The sequence below is a fragment of the Corvus hawaiiensis genome, chromosome 2, assembly GCF_020740725.1.
Source record: "Corvus hawaiiensis isolate bCorHaw1 chromosome 2, bCorHaw1.pri.cur, whole genome shotgun sequence".
Taxonomy (NCBI): Eukaryota; Metazoa; Chordata; class Aves; order Passeriformes; family Corvidae; genus Corvus; species Corvus hawaiiensis.
The window spans coordinates 66158823-66176172 of record NC_063214.1 but is presented as its reverse complement, the minus strand read 5'-3'; positions in this window follow the sequence as shown (position 1 = coordinate 66176172).

The window sequence follows — 17350 nt, the reverse complement described above, 5'->3', positions numbered from 1 at the left end:
GTGCGGCCCAGGCCACGTGCACCGAGCGCTCTGAGAGCAGCAGCGAGGCAGTTCCCGTGCGCGGGCGGAGCCACGCGAGCCGCAGTGTCCGCAGCAGAGCGAGGAGCAGCGGGACCCGGCGGTGCCCGCCCGGTCCTGTGCAGCGCGTGGTGGAGCGAGCCCCGTGAACGCCCGACCGAGAGGGGCGGCACGCGGGCGGCGGCTGGCGGCGGTGGCGGTGGAACGGAGCCGCGCCCAGCCGAGACGCGCGCTGGAGCAGGGCGCGGGGGAGTCATCGCTCGGGGGCCCGGCCGAGACGTGGGTGCAGCGCCCGGCAGCGGCAGCGAAGCTGCGACCAGAGGAGGCGACGCACGGAGAACTGAGCGGCGGGACCCGGCCCGGCCCGCGCAGCCCCGAACGCGACCCCGGGAAGAGCGCGCAGGCACCAGCAGCCCCGACAATTCCAACACGGGAGCGACCGAAAGAGACAGCAAAGACGCAGCGAGACAGAAAACAGCAGCCACTCGGAAAAAGGAAAAGATCATAGCAACTAAGACCTTAGGGATAGTAAAATGGTATAATGTTAAGCAAAATTATGGTTTTATAACAAGGTGTGACAACCAGCAAGACATATTCGTGCATAGAACTGCTATTAAAAAGAATAACCCTGAAAAATGCATCCCAAGCTTGGGAGATGGAGAGGTGGTGGAATTTAATATTGTACTAGGGAGAAAAGGGTTACAAGCATCGCAGGTCACTGGGCCTGATGGTGTTCCTGTAAAAGGCAGTATATATGCAAAAAATCGTAGTCATGTTAGACAATATCTCCATTGTAAGCCCCCCCTACAGTTTCCCTTTCCTAATCCCACCTTTCCCTTTTACCCTATGTCCTATTACCCCCAGTGTATTCCCAATCCGTTTTTTCACCCATGGTTTCCCTCACAAAACCATGCTTTTGCCAATTGTTTCCCCAAAAATCCCTTTCCAATGCCGAGTGGGGGATGAAAAGGGGGAGGGAAGAAGTTAAACCCTCTCCTGCCTCAGTTTCCCCACAAAGCATGCTCAGAGTTCTGTCTCCCTTCTGTCAGCCCTAAGATGTTCCACAGAATCTGTTTGGACATTTAAAGACTCAGGAGGGTGGCTTGTTTTGTCTTGAAACTGTTCTTGTTATGTTTATCCAGTTGTTTTCATTCTCCTTTTATTAAAATAAAACGGGTGAGGTGTTGGGGTCCCTCCCCTGCCGTGTAGCCCTGGGAGAGGGGCCCTGAGGGCACAGACACGGGGCTTCCCTGCCCCTGCTCAGCCTCGTTCCCATTGGTTGGTTTGTGTTCCCTGCGCGGGCAGAAGGACCCTTGGTCCCGTGACTGGGACAGTTCCTCGGCAGAGCCCCGGCCATGCGGCTGGAGAAATAAACATCTCTCTGAAACATCTAGCAAGAATCTGTCTGTCCATTATATATTTCCTTTCCACGGGACTCCTGGTTTGATATATGCGTGTTGCAGGATCCCCACTGCAACAATTGCTCATGTTTTTTGAGATTTGTTTGGTGTTTCATGTTGGGTTGGGTTTGGGTTTTTTTTTGCTTTTAATTGCATTTTGCAGGGGAAGTCTGCAATGGAGCATTTTGCTTTTCTACTTTCTCACAAATAAAATGTCTTATTTAAAGACTTGAGAAAATGAAAAAAAATTGCATGGAAATAAAAAAATTCTTCATCACAGAAGAAAAATGGTGAAGCTATTAATACAGTGACATTTCAGAATCAACTAAGAATCAGCAAAGTACTCCATAGTTTTACATTTTTCACCTTTCTTTTAATTGTAATAATAAGGGATTAAACACAGTATCTGAATTTGTCTTGAACCCTTAACTTCATGCTACTACTTTGCTTTGCTAAATAAACTCAAACTGCTACAGGTTACCAGATTTCATGCCATCTTCTGTATCTTTCTCTTCATTCAGAAGACAGATGGATTTCTATGAAGAAACATATATCTATATATATAAATGTTATCTTGATCCTTAAACTCAGATATTACTTGTTCACCTCTTTGCACAATGGTGATATTTTACTGGTTTATTCCTACTATTCATTGAATCAGGGAATCCATCACATCACTCGTCTTCCTCACTGAAACCCATGATTCATTTGCTCTGACAAAGTGCACATGGCATTATCCCACATAAAATACTATTCTTCCTCCTGCAATCCAGTTACACAGAGACATAACATGTAATTGGAGAGCTCCTGAGCTTTGGGCAAAAGGTGCCACACCTGACAGACACATTTTGTGGATAGATTACTCTTATAAGTAAGTTGTTTTTGTGACTACAGGATGGAGTTTTCTTACAAAACCAACTATATGTTAAAAGAAACCTGTAGGTGCTGAACTGATCAGCACTGCCAAGCAGGTATGTCTCTGGCCATGTAAAGAAAAGTAGCACGAACTGCCAGTGAAATGTCATAGGGGAAACTTCGGCTCCTACATATTTCCAAGACTAAATGGAAACTTTGTTGGGGCTTTAAAAATCTGAATTAAGCAATAGTATTACAGTTATTTAAACCTTTTCTTTTACTCTGATTCCAGTTAAGGGTCATTATGCCAGGTAGAAGACAACTCCTTAGATTCGTGATGAGGCAGAAATGTATGGTAACTATTAACCTCTAAGGTGGGTAGTTATCAGGGAAATATAGTTGGAAAAACAGATGATCTTTCTCCAGTCCTCCTCACTTACCACATGATTCAGCAACAAGGAACTACCTAATGAGCCTTCTGATTGAACCATAGCTGTTGGAAGAGCAGTGTGATTAGGGAAGGCAGAACACTTTCTTGTAACTCATAGGAAGGCATTTTGTCTCACTTTGGGCACAGTTCATGATATATTCAATACTCTGCCATTTCAAAGCAGCACACAAGTTTCCTTCATTTGCTGTCATCATTAGAGGAAGTAAAATTTTGGAAAATGTCCATGGATCTCTACCTTTCTCACCGGCAGATTTTCTTTCAAAAGCAGGCATGAAAGATGTCTGAAAATATGAAAAAAGGGACACAGGGAAAGAGAAGGGAGTTTTCCACTGGTTCATTTGCAAGTTTATACTTTCAAAACTAGTCAACTAAGAAAAAAGTAATTCCTGTATAATTTTTTAAAGTATTCTATTATTCAAAATAGTGTATGCAAATTCAGTTATGTTAATACATAGGTAGAGGCGAAAACCAGAAAAAGTAATTTAAGCAGGAGAATGTGAGTGGGATAATGTCTGAAAGTAATCATAAAATATCCTGAACAAGTCTGCTTTATTGTTAGCTATTACAGCTGGTGAAGGGTCCGTGGCTGTGACCCAGGAAGAGATGACCGGTCCGGGGAGATGGTCCCAAAAGGAATCGCCTTCCCGAGGTCCGGTGTCTTCCTCTCAGCTGCTGGCAGAGGAGCCCTTGCAGAAGCTGTCAGCTCTTTAGTGATATCAGCTCGTGGTTTCAGCTCAGCTCTGCAGGGCAGCCTCCAGGCCAAACCAGACCAGAGAGAGAGATGAGAAGGCCCATGTGGCTGGTTCCGCACGAAGGTAGCTTTATTGTGGGTCCCCTCCGGCAAAGGGAAGAGCCACGGATGACCTCTCTCTCTACAGGGGCGAATTGGTCTTCTTTTATAGGGATACAGGGGATCAGCAAGGGGACCAATGGATTACAGAGGGTCTGGGACAGACCAATGGGTTACAGAATGATCTGCATAGTGTCTCCCAAAGGATTGTGGGTCTACCTTTCCTCGCCATGACCCAAAAGTAGTTGCTTTTCCAGGGAGTCCTGCTGGGCGATTGCAAAATCTTATATCTCAGCAGACATCCTTCCAGGGCAGTGGCTGGGCATATCCCACAGTTAGCAATTGAGATAACAACTATTCTCTTTATGGTGAAGGTGATGCTTAGTGACACCCAAGGAGAGAAGAAATATATTCTTCAGTACTCGTAAATGACTTCAAAATGTAAACTATGTTTCTCTCAGCCATCTTACCTGCAGAATTCCAATAATTATATAACTCTCTCTATATATACATAATTGATAGAATAATTTTAAAACTTTTTTTTGGGGGGTGAAACTCAAAGCAAAGATAAGGAAAACTACAAAGTAAAAGGACCATTATCTGAGGCTTCATAAAATAAATGCTAGCTTGTTTCTTATTGAGTTGTTTTCTTGACTAAAAAAAAAATCTTTTCTCTCAAAACACAGTTTTAAAAAGTGTTCTATGCCTTTTCACAGGAATAAATTTGCATTTAACTCAATATCTCTCTTTCTGGAATCTACAACTCCTGAGAAACAGTGCTGTTCCCCAGAGGCCTACCAATAACTAGAATAACTAATATTTCACCATAAAACTATTCAGCAGTAATATGTATGGGCAGCTCCCTTTGTGTCCCTGCCATTTCATGAGCCCAGATGGGCTGTTGTCAAAAGGAGAGAACAAGTGTAAACACTTAGGAAATGGAAGAGGCTTGCTTACACCTGTGGAAGAATGGTTGGAGAAGCAAGGGCCTATATCTGGGATGACTATTTAGCCTATCCATGTTATTGTGCTGTGTTGGTTTAACACAGCCTGGTTTTAGTGGATGGGAGGAGCTGCTCAAAGCTTCTGCTATGTCTGGCACAGAGCCAATCACTGAAGCTTCTGACAATGGGCAAATTACTAGACCAATTAGAGAAGTTGGTAACACCTGATGTTATGTGATGACATATTTAAAAAAGAGAAAAAACTGTGGAAAGCTCTCTTTCTTCTCCCGAGGGGTGGTGAGGGGGCCACCAGAGCCCATCCCAGGGGGTGTTGCTGAGCCCCACCCCAGCATGGCTGCCAGAGCCCTCCCAAGGCTGGGAGCAGCCCCAACCTCAGGGCCCTCCTGAAGCCAGAGCCAGCGGGGACCACTTGTCCAGCGATGAAAACATGGTGAACAGTTCCCCGACATGGAGCACAGACAAGAACAACCTTTTCAGCGCAGTGAAGCTCTATAAGAATTTTTCAATTGATAGAACTTGAGAACTATAATGCCTATGGACAAAAATTTTCTTCTGAGTCAGAGAAAAAGAAGAAGTGAGGACACGTGAGGAGAACCAACATGGCAGCACTGAGGTCAGTGAAAAGAAGGAGAGGGAGGAGGTGGTCCAGGCATCAGAGCTGAGATTTTTCTACAAGCCACGGTGAGGACTATAATACAACAAATTTTTTCCTTGTAATTCATGAGGTGTGTGGGGAGATGCAGAGATCCACATGCAGCTCGTGAAGAAAAGTGCCCACGCTGGAGCAAGTGGATGCTGAAAAGCTGTAATCTAGTGAGGAACTCAAACAGAGAGAGAAGACCCTTGCTTCCAAACTAGAATAGCTTATCCTTAAAAGACTAAACCCCATGAACTAAAATTACCCATGCTGGGCAAAACTGCTTGGCCTGTGGGAGGGACTCATGTTACAGTAGGTAGGGCGGGACTGCTATTTCATGAAAATTAGAATCACGCTAGAGAGATTCACAGAGAGCTGTCTCCCATGGGAAGGACCCCATGGCACAACAGAAAAAGAACTCCTTTCCCTGAATGAACTGAAGAAAGTGAAAGACTGACCAAAACCCCATGTCTTGTCTCCTTGAGCTGTTGGTGGGAAAGAGGGAGGGGCTGGCAAGAAAATAAGTGTTCTAAAGGTTTGTTTTAGTTCTCATTACCTTTTTTACTTTTAATTTTGTTAATAATAAATTTTCTTTATACTGTTCAAGTTTCAAACCTCTTTTGCCTTGAAGTGTTTTTTCCCCTAATCCTTATCTCAACACACGAACTTTTCATTTCAATTTCCCCTCCTTTTCTCAGCAATAGCAGAGGAAAGTAAGTGGATAGTTTTTCCTGGGTGTCTGGCTTCTAGTCAGTGTCAAATCCCAACATGTGCCTACGTCATACAGCAGATGCCAGGTACTTTAATTCCTTTATTTGAAGCATACAGACATTTTGATTAAGAGTTCTTGATATTCCAAAGATAATCAGGGGAGCATGGGGATTTTGTTCTTTGGAATTTAAGCAGGCTAGAAAGTATAATAGAGAGTATTTATGTTGGATCCAATGTCTTAACTGTACTCTGGGGACTGATAGACTACACAAAACAAATATAGTATTCCTTCAAAAGTTTTTCTTAGTTAGAATGTATTCAATGTGTCATTTCTGTTCAACTTAGAAACCAGAAAACAATAGTGAGTTGGGTTTCTTGAAACACTCGTTTGAAAATAGGATATTATATTATGCATGGATTTGTGAAATTATGATCTGGCTATAAAAGATTCACAAATAACTTATAAAAAGGCAACCACAGATCTCTGACATGAAGCAAACCATTTCATAGAGGTGATCATTATCTAAAAACTTCAGTAATGAATATTAAAGACCTAGTTCTTCTCTTACTGCAATAAATATCATCACCAACTATATTCAGTAGGTGATGATATGTCTTCAGATGTCTTTATTTTTCATCCTTTCACAGTAAAAGTGAAAGCCTTTTTAGTAAAATTGTTTGCAAGAATTCATATTCTGCATGCATATTCTATAATTGTTTCTATGACATCAGGAACTGGAGACATCATGATGTTTATTCACTGCTGAAAAAAATAACCAAACTCTATGGTGTGAAAAGACCTTGTAATTGACGTATCCATCTGAACTAGTTTTGTTATCTGGAAAAAAAGGAGCAAGAAGAAAAATCTCTGTCCTTCATATTATCAAATACATCTTTCAAAAGGAAGATTTGTGTGAAACCAGTCCTGTTTAGAGGGCTTCCCCTACGTGCACTTAAAACAAGAAATCCAGACAACTCTGCATAGAAGAGATCCAGTATAACAACTGTAGCGGGTTGAGTTTGAAACCGGGCGGAAACACCAATTAAATGTAGTGGTTTTGATTCAAAATATTCATTATTTACTTATCTTCCTTCTGTGAGATAAGAATTAGGAGAAAAGCAAAGCAGGCACAAACCTTAAACAGTTGCAGTACAATGAAAGAGCTTTATTACTAACAGAATTAAAAGTAAAGAGAAAACAACAAAACAAAATTAAAGTAAATTCCCCCCCCCCCCCCTCTTTCCAGCACTTCTCTCCTTTTATCCAGCTCACACAAGGGATAACAGAACATGGGATGTTAGTCAGTGTTGCAGTTCTTGAAAAGTCTCTCTTATGCTTAAGGAAAAAAGGGTTTTCCTTCAGTTGCACGTGGTTCCCAAACTGCCACCAATAGCAGACCCGCCCGGAAACAAACAGTCTGCTGTGTGTAGAACATCTCTCCCATGAAGAATTTCACAGTTCTTTCACACTACAGAACATGGGCCATCACATGGGGTTATTCATCTTTTTAAGGATAAGTTATTTTGGCCTGCACACAGAGGCTTTTCTTCGCCACAAGTCTCTAACAGCCTCTTACTACTTCTATATAGCCTGGCATAGGCACTCTTCACAAACTTCATAGGCACACGTTGATTCTCCACCCCCCCCCCCACCATGTTCTTCAAATGGATTAAAGAGACAAACAGTTTGTGGTATTACAGTTTCTTACCACGGCATGCAAGAAGGTTTCTTTTAAGCTGTGCGCCAGAATCGCGGCACCGCCCTCTTTTCTCCTGTCGCCATGCTCAGCTCCGTCCCACATGACTCACTTCTCTTTCTCTCTGACTCTGACGCCACCATGTTGAAGGGTGTTCTTGTTCAGGCTTTACGGTGGGGAAAGCCTCGCTCCCTCTGTGCTGCTGGCTGCGTGGTGTCCTCTTCAGTTCAGCACGGAGTGTGCTGGCTGCAGACAGGAGGCTCTGCCGGCTCCCGCTGGCTCCGCCGGCTCCGCATGGAGAGGAGAGGGACCCGCCTGTCCCCAGAAGCCGCGCTGGATGGGTTTAGCTGTGAGCAGTCCATGGCTGGTTTTAGCTGCCTGTGGCTCTGGGACAGTCTCCCCCCACCTTCCAGCAGGCGAGCTCCGACCAAAAGGGGAAGTCCTGCCTTTCCGTGCGGTTTAAATATGTAAATTGTGAGAAGCGTAATTGGTCTTAAAGACTGTCCATCAACTCAGGGTCAACCCAACACACAACACATCTTGAAGGAGCAAGACTTTTAATTGGCTCGAGGACTCTGTCTTTCTCTATCTTCAAAATATATGAAAACATATGACCAGAGAAGACCAAATACACACTTATGTTATAGAAGCAAAGTGCAGGAAAGAAAGAGTGTTCTTCACAGCAGTTATGATAATAGATGAGGATAGATGAGGTAGAAGGTTTTTTTAAAGAAAACTGTAATTCTGATTCTTATTTCTAATTGTTGATCTGCTCTGTCTATGCCCTTCTGAGAACGGTTTTGTAGCAAAGAATGTATGTGAGAGCAAATGCCACTGCCATAAGGAAAAAAAAATGGAAAAAAAAATCAAATACACACCCCGCCACCCAAGACTCAAAAAACAAAAGAACTATTTAAACACAAATGAAATTCAGAACTATGATTTACAGCCTTCATCTGTATAGTGAATAAGTAGATAAATTGAGAGAATTCATGAAGAGACTTTGAATTCAATCACTATTTAGAATTTCTGGAGTCAGATGAGCAATCATTATCACAGATAAAGTACACCTGAAAAATGTTGACTCTTTTTGTGGAGAAAGTTGTTAGAACTAATCTCTGGAGTTCTAGTCTTTCCATATGAATGAGCAGTAATGTAACTGAAATTTTTTTTTCTTTGCTATAATGTTTGTAAGTAGCACATCTGGGAAAAGCTTCCATAATGGGAAGCTTAAACCACCAACAAAAGAGTCCCACATTATGACATTTTCACTGATTTCTAAAATGCAGTAAAACATTAAACAATTAAAAGAAGGCAAAATTTGGTTCACTTTCTCTTCCTGTGAGGTAATGGATATTGTAAGTATCCAGTTGGCTACAATTTGTCAAAAAATTAAAAGTAATAGTAAAACAGTAGACATAAGCTAACATTTAAATTCCATTTAAAACCAATAAAAGTAATTTGAAATGAGCACTCAGGAAAATTTTCACTTCAACCTTACTTTGAAAACACCAATTTACATGCATGCATTTGTCATTTACAGTCAAATCACCTTACAAAATGACTTAATGCATTTTTCTTATAAAAAATGAATCTTCTTTTTTTTAAAAACGCACTAATGTGAAAGCTTTTGCTTGATGAAGATGTCTTGTAAAGTCTCAGTGGAAAATAGGTCTCCTCCTGTTTTTATTTCCCTCTCTTGGAGATGAAATACCCAGGACTTTGCTTTCTGTGGTGTAGTTAACAGAAAGGTTATACTAGAATATAGTTTCTGTTCTGTTCTCTGTGTTAAAAAGAACCACATTGTATTGATGATTAAGATTCCCCTTTTATTGTACCGTTTGCACCTATGGGCCCTATACTGACCATCCCAGCTAGGACTGAAACACTGGCTTCTCAAAACAGCAATAGAGTAAATCAGGTCTGCACTGGGATGTATGAATACATCCAACAACTGATAAACACATCTAATCATATCATAGCTGGTGTCATGGATAATGTCAAAGCCCAAATAAACTGTCTGAGTTTATATGACCATATTTCTGGCCGTAAAAACATTATCTTTTTTAATAGAGGTATTTTGTTTTAGAGAAATGAACAATGGATATAATTTCTAAGTAAGCCTCAGAATAACTCCATAGTATAATCTGAAGACCAGTCGCATTAGTTTTGTTTTGCTTAGAGTAAAGCCTAGCATTCCATTTTAATGAATGACATGCTTTTCAGTTTCACAAATGAACCTATTTAAAATTTGAGCCAAATATGTAAAATGGGTAAAATCAATAGCCCCTTGAATTGACAGAAAATTAGCAAGGCTTATTAAGTTTCATGCATGACTCATTATCTCAGTGGTACATCAAAAGGAAGAAGAGCAAATAATCCAATTTCTCTTGAAATGGTATCAAGTTGAAAAAAGTGATTGGAATAGACATTAGTAAAAATTTCAATGTAAATATGGTTGTCACTACTGATAGCATAGTTACTATAAGCTTGCTTTAAAATTGTTTTACTGATCTAATTTATTTGTTCTGTGTATTCATAAGCACTTCTTCAGCTTCAGCTTATTTTTGCATTTAGATTTTTCTGATATTTTGCATCTTTCTAACCTGCAGTCCTGAATGCATTTTCTAAGACATCAATATAGCAGCATTCTTGGTATATTACATTTCTGAGAAATGGACATACTTTTACAAAGGAAAGACAAGTGAATACTTTTATTTCCTTCTGTTGACTTGAGTGTACTCTAAACTGTCTTTTTCCATAAGCTCTGCACAACAAAAACTGTAGACTATTCCAATGACTGCTGTCAACTGAAGATCGGCATACATCCATCCACATGTGCGTAAATATTTGCACCAGCTTGGAAAATGCCATATGCCTCTAACAGCTGTTAACACATGCACTCACTTTCGTGTTGTTGTACATCCAAATAGCATACAAAGCAGTGAAAACTCCATGACTCTATCAGAAGGGAAGAAGCTGGCAGATCATGCTGTAAATATTTGAGCAATCAGTAAAAAACAAATGGCTTAAATTTATGCATTGTGCAAATCCCCTACAATGGCTGTTATGCAAGGAAAATATGTTGAAAAGGATCAGTTCATGGTTTAGGAGTTGGTGTTACACAGTTTTAATCATCACTATTGCACAGGCTAATTATAGCCTGATAATTGATAAAAATGCTCTGAATTAGCTGCAAGGTTGCAGTCTTAGTTTCTTACTTCACACCACTCAGTCTTTATTGATGCTGCTGTATTGCCAAAGCCTTAAAATTCCCCCAGCGAAAAATTATTTCCCTCTAGGCTCCAGCCAGAAGAGAACAACAGCGCCTCAGTTGCTTTTCTTGTCTGCTTGGATCTTTGCCATAACTTCCCTGACTGAATCAATGTGCTTTAAAATAGCAGAATTGATTCTCTGATTTCAGTGCCATTGTTTTATCTTTCCAACACACAAGGGTACTTACTCTTTATTCTTTGCTTCTATTTCTTCTCTCTTCTCTTGCCTCGTCAGATTTTTTTTTAAACATACAAAACATTTCTGCTTAACTGATGAAATATACACTGTGGGTGGCTCTCTCTACATACTTTGACCACACAAGCATATAGAACATCCTGTAGAGGAAGCTTCTGTCACTAGGCATTATGAATGCTAACTGGTTTCTTCATCCATGCATATATGGAGTTGCAGTAGATTAGTGGTAGCTGTTGCCACCCACTTGCTGCTACAGATGTATGCTGGATCAGTGCTCTGTTAATCATGATATGGGTAATCCCTTCCCTGAATAAATGTGAAACCTCCAAGGGATATTTCTCAGTGCATATCCCATAGGATTAAACATTGCTATTCCTTCTGTTTGATAGTTTACTGTTACTAAGAGATGCATGTTCAGTATTTTAATGCCAGCATGCTGATGATAGTCATGACTCGTGGGTTTTTTATGGTAAGTCCACACCAACTTTAACTTGGGGTACTGCCATTGATGGTCAGAGTAAGAAAATCCAAACGTATGCCAGGCCATCTGGTAGGGCAGAAGGAGTTATATTTCACTGGTGCTGAAGTGTCAGTGGGAGATGCAAATGTTAAGCCAGATAACATAGAGGGAAGAGAAAATATTAGTTTTTTTTCAAACAGCTGAAACAGCTTATGAACCATAATGAGACCCTTTCTTGCTTTGACATTAAATATAGCAGAAGAAGAACTTAGAAGTTATGTACTTAATGTACCTAAATATTCTAATTTTTCCAGCTACCTTTGTTTTTAAAGTGAAACAAATACACATTTATCTTCTGAACCTTGGTTGTCTTAGGAGAAGATCCTCATGAATGCACTGACTTTTTCTGATATTTAAAAAAAAATTAATATATGGTAGGGGTCCTATCATTGTCACTTGGGCTGGAAAGAGCCCAGATCAGCTGAAAGGAATTAAATGGAATGAAGTACATCTGGCTTGTTTGAAGCTCTGGCTGTTCAGCAGCACTTTTTTTTTCCTCACCTACTAAGGAGATTGATGGAAAACAGTCCAAATTGTAAATACTCTCAATCCTGGTCCAAATCCTAACTCTATGCTATGCAGCCAGAAATTATTAAGGTAAAGGGAGGACTTTTTCTGTCTCCCTGATTGATTTCTGAGTTTGCATCTGTGTGTTTGCACAGTCTTCTGCAGCAATAGTACATTTCATCTCAGTTTTTCATTATTAAATATATAATACATAGAGCTATTTTAAGCATCTTGGAGATGTAGATTTCTATCCTTTCTCTGGATATTATCCCTGCACTGCATTTTGCAAACATCAAAAAGGTGAACTCTGCATGCTTCCACATACTCTACATGGCAAAACTTAAATGTTTGGCAGCTTGGTTTTAAAGCAATTACTTTTATCTTGGTATGATGCTGTCACTTTTTAAAGTAGAGAAGTCGTTTAAGCTCTGTGCTCTCTGAGTTATAATAGGCGTAAATTTCCATTGCCTTCAAAACGCAGTCTTCATTTTACCAATCTCAACAGAAATATGTTAAACTTCAAACCTGCTTAAATCCTAAAAGTTACCTGGAGCCCTTAACAATAATGTGACCTGAGGATCAAGCAATGCATGAGAACTAGAAGTGAAGGAAAAGGAATGTTTTACCCTGGCAAATGAGTAAACTCCGCAGTTGTTAAGAGCATTTGTTTTCTTTCTTTATCTCAGGCTTTTTTTTTTCTTTAATTGATGCTTAGATATAACTCATCATAAAACCGTCCTGTCTATTTTGTTCGTAAGAAAAGGCTTAGTCCCTCTGTCATAAAGTGATTATTAAGAGACAATATATGAGAAGTCTCCTAACATTTAGAATCTTTGAAATCACCTGATTTTGTGCCACAGTTCTGTTAAAGAGATGCTACCTCATGAGTCCGGGTTTTTTTCACAAAACCAAAATTGCAATTGACTCTTGACAGTCTTTCGTAGGATCAAAGTTATGCCATTGACTGAAGACTTCAAGGAGATTAACTACACTGTAACTCTGGAGACCTTTATGTATTCTTTTTCCAAGTATACTTATTTTTAAAAAAGTCATTTGGGCCACTCTCACATTTATCAGAGTTAAGGTACAAGGCTGTAGGTGTTCTGGCATCTAAATCACATACCTAAATTAATCATCATAAACCTTCACCAAAGAAAATGGAAGCTATACACCTGAACCTATGTAAAGTAAAAAGCAGCAACTTAGTAAGGTAAAAAACAGCAGCTCAGTCTGTGGACATGGATATTGTTGCACCATGAACTTACAATATGGTACTTTATATTCATGACAACAGGAAAATGTAATCAAAGACATTTTTATATTTCTACTTAAATTTACCTCCTGATTTCAAATGTGCATGTTCACACATAAAGATTTGCAAGAATGAATGGAACAAGATAATGCAGATGCAGGGAAGTCAGAAACATCTGAGCAATAATGAAATGTGGTTCAGAATAGAAGATGTAAGAAAATATATCTTGGAGAAAATACTCTCAAATACAATTCAAAGAGAGGTAGAGCCTTGGAAAGCTGTAATGCTAAAAAAGATCTAAAGGTGATGGATAGTAGACAATAAATTAGATATTGAACTAGCAATGTAATAGGAAGGCACAAATAGACCACCTAAGCTTAGGCTGCACCTACAGGAAATGTATGTCATAATCTCTATCAGCACTTTCGAAACCACTGCAAGAATAGTAGGTACATTCCTGAGATTTTGCTACTGAAATGACACAGAAGTTGAAATAAAGGTGAGGAAAAATCACACACACACAACAACTGAAAAGATGGTGAAACTGCTTTTACATGCTAAGTGAACAACAACTAAAGAGAATTCACCTCTGGAAATATTTTCTTGATATAAATACCAACAGATGAAATGCTTTGGGATTGTCATGAAAATTTGCTCAAAAATGAAATAAGGAGACAAAAAAGAAATAAAATAGTTTTGAAGGAACAGGTAGTGAAGAACTGATCAGTATCTGTTGAAAGATATTATTGGGAAAAAAATTGGCTTCCAAGTTCCTGTTCACATATCATATATGCAGAATGCAGCCTGCTGGAATTTATTATCCCTTCCCTAAGCACCTCAAAGATAAATGTTCGTATGTGAGCAAACTAGCCAAGACTCCCCTTGGAGAAAGATGTAGACATACCCAGAGAATGTTTCTTCTCATGCCTAATTATATATCTATGATAGGCCAGATTAATCACATCCAAGAAGAGACTATGATGGAGATGTCTACAGTAAGCCACTTCACTTGACATCTCAGTAATGTTTAAAGGTAAGTGAGAGGAATCCAATCCAAGGTGGCTTTGCATGAATATTTAATATAAATTTATTAATTTAAACATTACTAAAACTTAAATAGAAAATTTATCAATAAAATATTGTACTCACAGCTTTGCTAAACTTTAGGGTTTTTTAGATCTTTTCTTTCATCCTAATCCTTGTATATCATCATTTGTCATCTATATCTATTTAGCATTTAGAAATCCTCTGTAGGGATCACATTTAAAGTACTATGGGCCAACCTCATTGTTGGTGTTGTAAATTTACATAATAACATATCCTAGTTAATTTATAATAGTGCAGAAAAATCTAGATAATGGGAAAAAAGTATCTCATGTTGAAGTTCAGTTGAAATCTTAGCTCCAAAAGAAACAGCAGAATATTTATCTGCATGATAAGGACTTTGCAGTATATGAGAGGGGTTACTGTGAATTCTGTAGCAAGATCTTAGAAGATGAAAGCTTGCAGCTTGCTGTGAATATACATGTGTTACTGAGACATTATTACTTATTTTACATCTCAGTATTCTGTGTTAGTACCTTGAAATCTGGATGTCCACTAGCAAAAGGGATGTGTTCCAATTTTACTGTAGATAGCTGTCACCTGTATTAAGAAGCAGTGTAACACATTTTCATAGTGATTCATCACGTGATTGCCTACCATTCCTGACCGGGACTACAAAAATTATGTCTCCAAATATGCATAAAATATCTTAAACAATGTGGAAGTAATGGTAGCACCGGATTGATTATTTTTTTACTATTTTAAAACATTATAAGAATTCTGAGATGACTGGAAATAACTCCATATGTTTCTCCCACACATTCCAACACTCTCTCAGTGTGAGTTGTGACATTCCTTGTGCTGGCTCAGCATGTTTGGAGACGTAATTTACACCCTCTTGATAACTAGTACAATTACAGTCCTGTTTCTGAACACTTTCATCAGAGGTGAGGAAGATGGGAATATATAAAGTAGGGGGTGGGACTATATAAAAAGAGGGAATGTTATGTGAAATCTTTTCTTTAAAATTATATCTCTTTTCACTTTTGCTACATTTCCATTAGTATTAAATACTCACTCTTGATTTATGCTCCAAAGATGAGGCCACCTGGCATATTTTCGAACATCTGCCAATTCATAAGTATTCATCCCATCAGGGCACATGGATTTATACCTATCCAGTTTGCTTAAGTATTCCCTGACCTGATCCTTCTCCATGAAGTGTACATCTTAGCAGCACAGAATCATGGAATGGTTTGTGTTGGAAAGGGCCTTTAAAGGTCATCTTGTCCAAACCACCTGATCTTCAACTAGATCAAGTAGCTCAGAGTTCCACCCAGCCTGACCTTGAATGTTTCCAGGGATGGGGCCTGGAATGCCTTACTTCTATCTCATCTGACTCCATCCTCTTTTAATTGAAAACCTTAATCCTTTGTCCTGTTGCTCCAGATTTCCCCCCGGTCTCTCTCTTGTGGGGGATCTTGTTAACAAAGACTAACACAGATACTGTAAAATGGCAAATCTAAAACTTGCTGTTTCTAAATGAAGTCAGTACTGCCATATTTTAATTTTAGCATATTTCTATTTATGAAGGGGATTCTTCAGAATGATGGTCATATCCAATCTAGATATCCTTCCTATCCTTCCTGGTAGATGTTTATAGTAGTTGGAAATAAATGGCTATTCTTAGTGAAGAGTTCTCTTAAACTCCACAGCTGAAGTGCAGGTTCATAATTCAAGATAAGGAAAATTATATTAGAAAAGAATAAGCTATGCCTCTTGGTGATAAGGAGAGCCTGTGTGGCAAGAGTTATGAAACTTTAAGGTAAAAGTTCTAGATTGTCCCATGCTGCACCTGAGCCTGCCTGTATGCATACCCAGGATGTTTAGTCACAATCCCTGTGTGGTCACAGTCCCTATCTAGTCATCTGCACAGATGGCGTAATGGATCAGTTTGAAATAGTGGAGGGCCTGAGACATGGTTATTGATTATTCCTAACCAATTTCACAGCTAGGTGTTTGACTAATTGTTACAGCAGCTTTCCAGTTGGGAACTTCTGAGTGCTTAGGATATTCCCCTGGGAAGTTCTGGATGTACATAGACTAATCTATATGCTTACATGTCTTAATTAGCATTCTGAAAGGTTAATCTGGCCATTGCAAAGACTCCCCAGGCTTGCAAAATTGACCCCCATAGAAAGATTAGCTCTTTTTGGAAAAAGAAGATAAGAGTCTTGAGGAAAAGTAGAAACTGTCCCCGAAGATGTAGATATGATTGTATCAGACAGTCTTGAAGGTGGGTAAGATAGTGAGAACATATTTTTTATATAATTTTAAATAATATATAGCAATAGATCATGGAAGTGCTGGACTGCACTGACCAACCAGGTATCATAATTCAGCAAAATAGTGGTTCTGGGAGTCTCACTGAGCCAGCTGACAATGCCATTGTAAAAACCCTTGTCTTGTCTGATATCCAGGCAGTGACCAACCATCTATTTTGAAAGATTAGATTCACCGCGCAAACGTTGACAGACTGCAAACTGTGACCAGACTGCAAGATTTAGGCTTTGGTTAGATTAATCCCGCTGCCACAGCAGATAGTACAGTCAGAGACTCTCAAAATTGCTACTTGAGTTCAGGATTTATGGCAGCAACAAAAAATCCATTCCATTTCCCAAAACACAGGAAACTCTGAATTTCCAGAAATTCTCTGAAGGGTGTCTTCTCAAATACATAGCCATTAGTCTTGGGTGTGATTGTTGGACATGCACTGATCTGGAAAGCATAACTATTACTGTAGAAATTACTGCAATACTACTTTTGCTTGAGGGATGCTGAGATGTTTTTCAGAGATGAACTCTGAGTATCTGAGATCAGGTGCAATATGATCTTCTTTGAGTCCAATGGATTCATTAGATCACTGATAGAATACAAGGACTGAAAGCAATTTATTCAGAGCACTATATCGTAAGGACTTTTACCTCAATTACTCCAAATCTGATTGCCAACTCTTTCCTGCAGCTAAATCA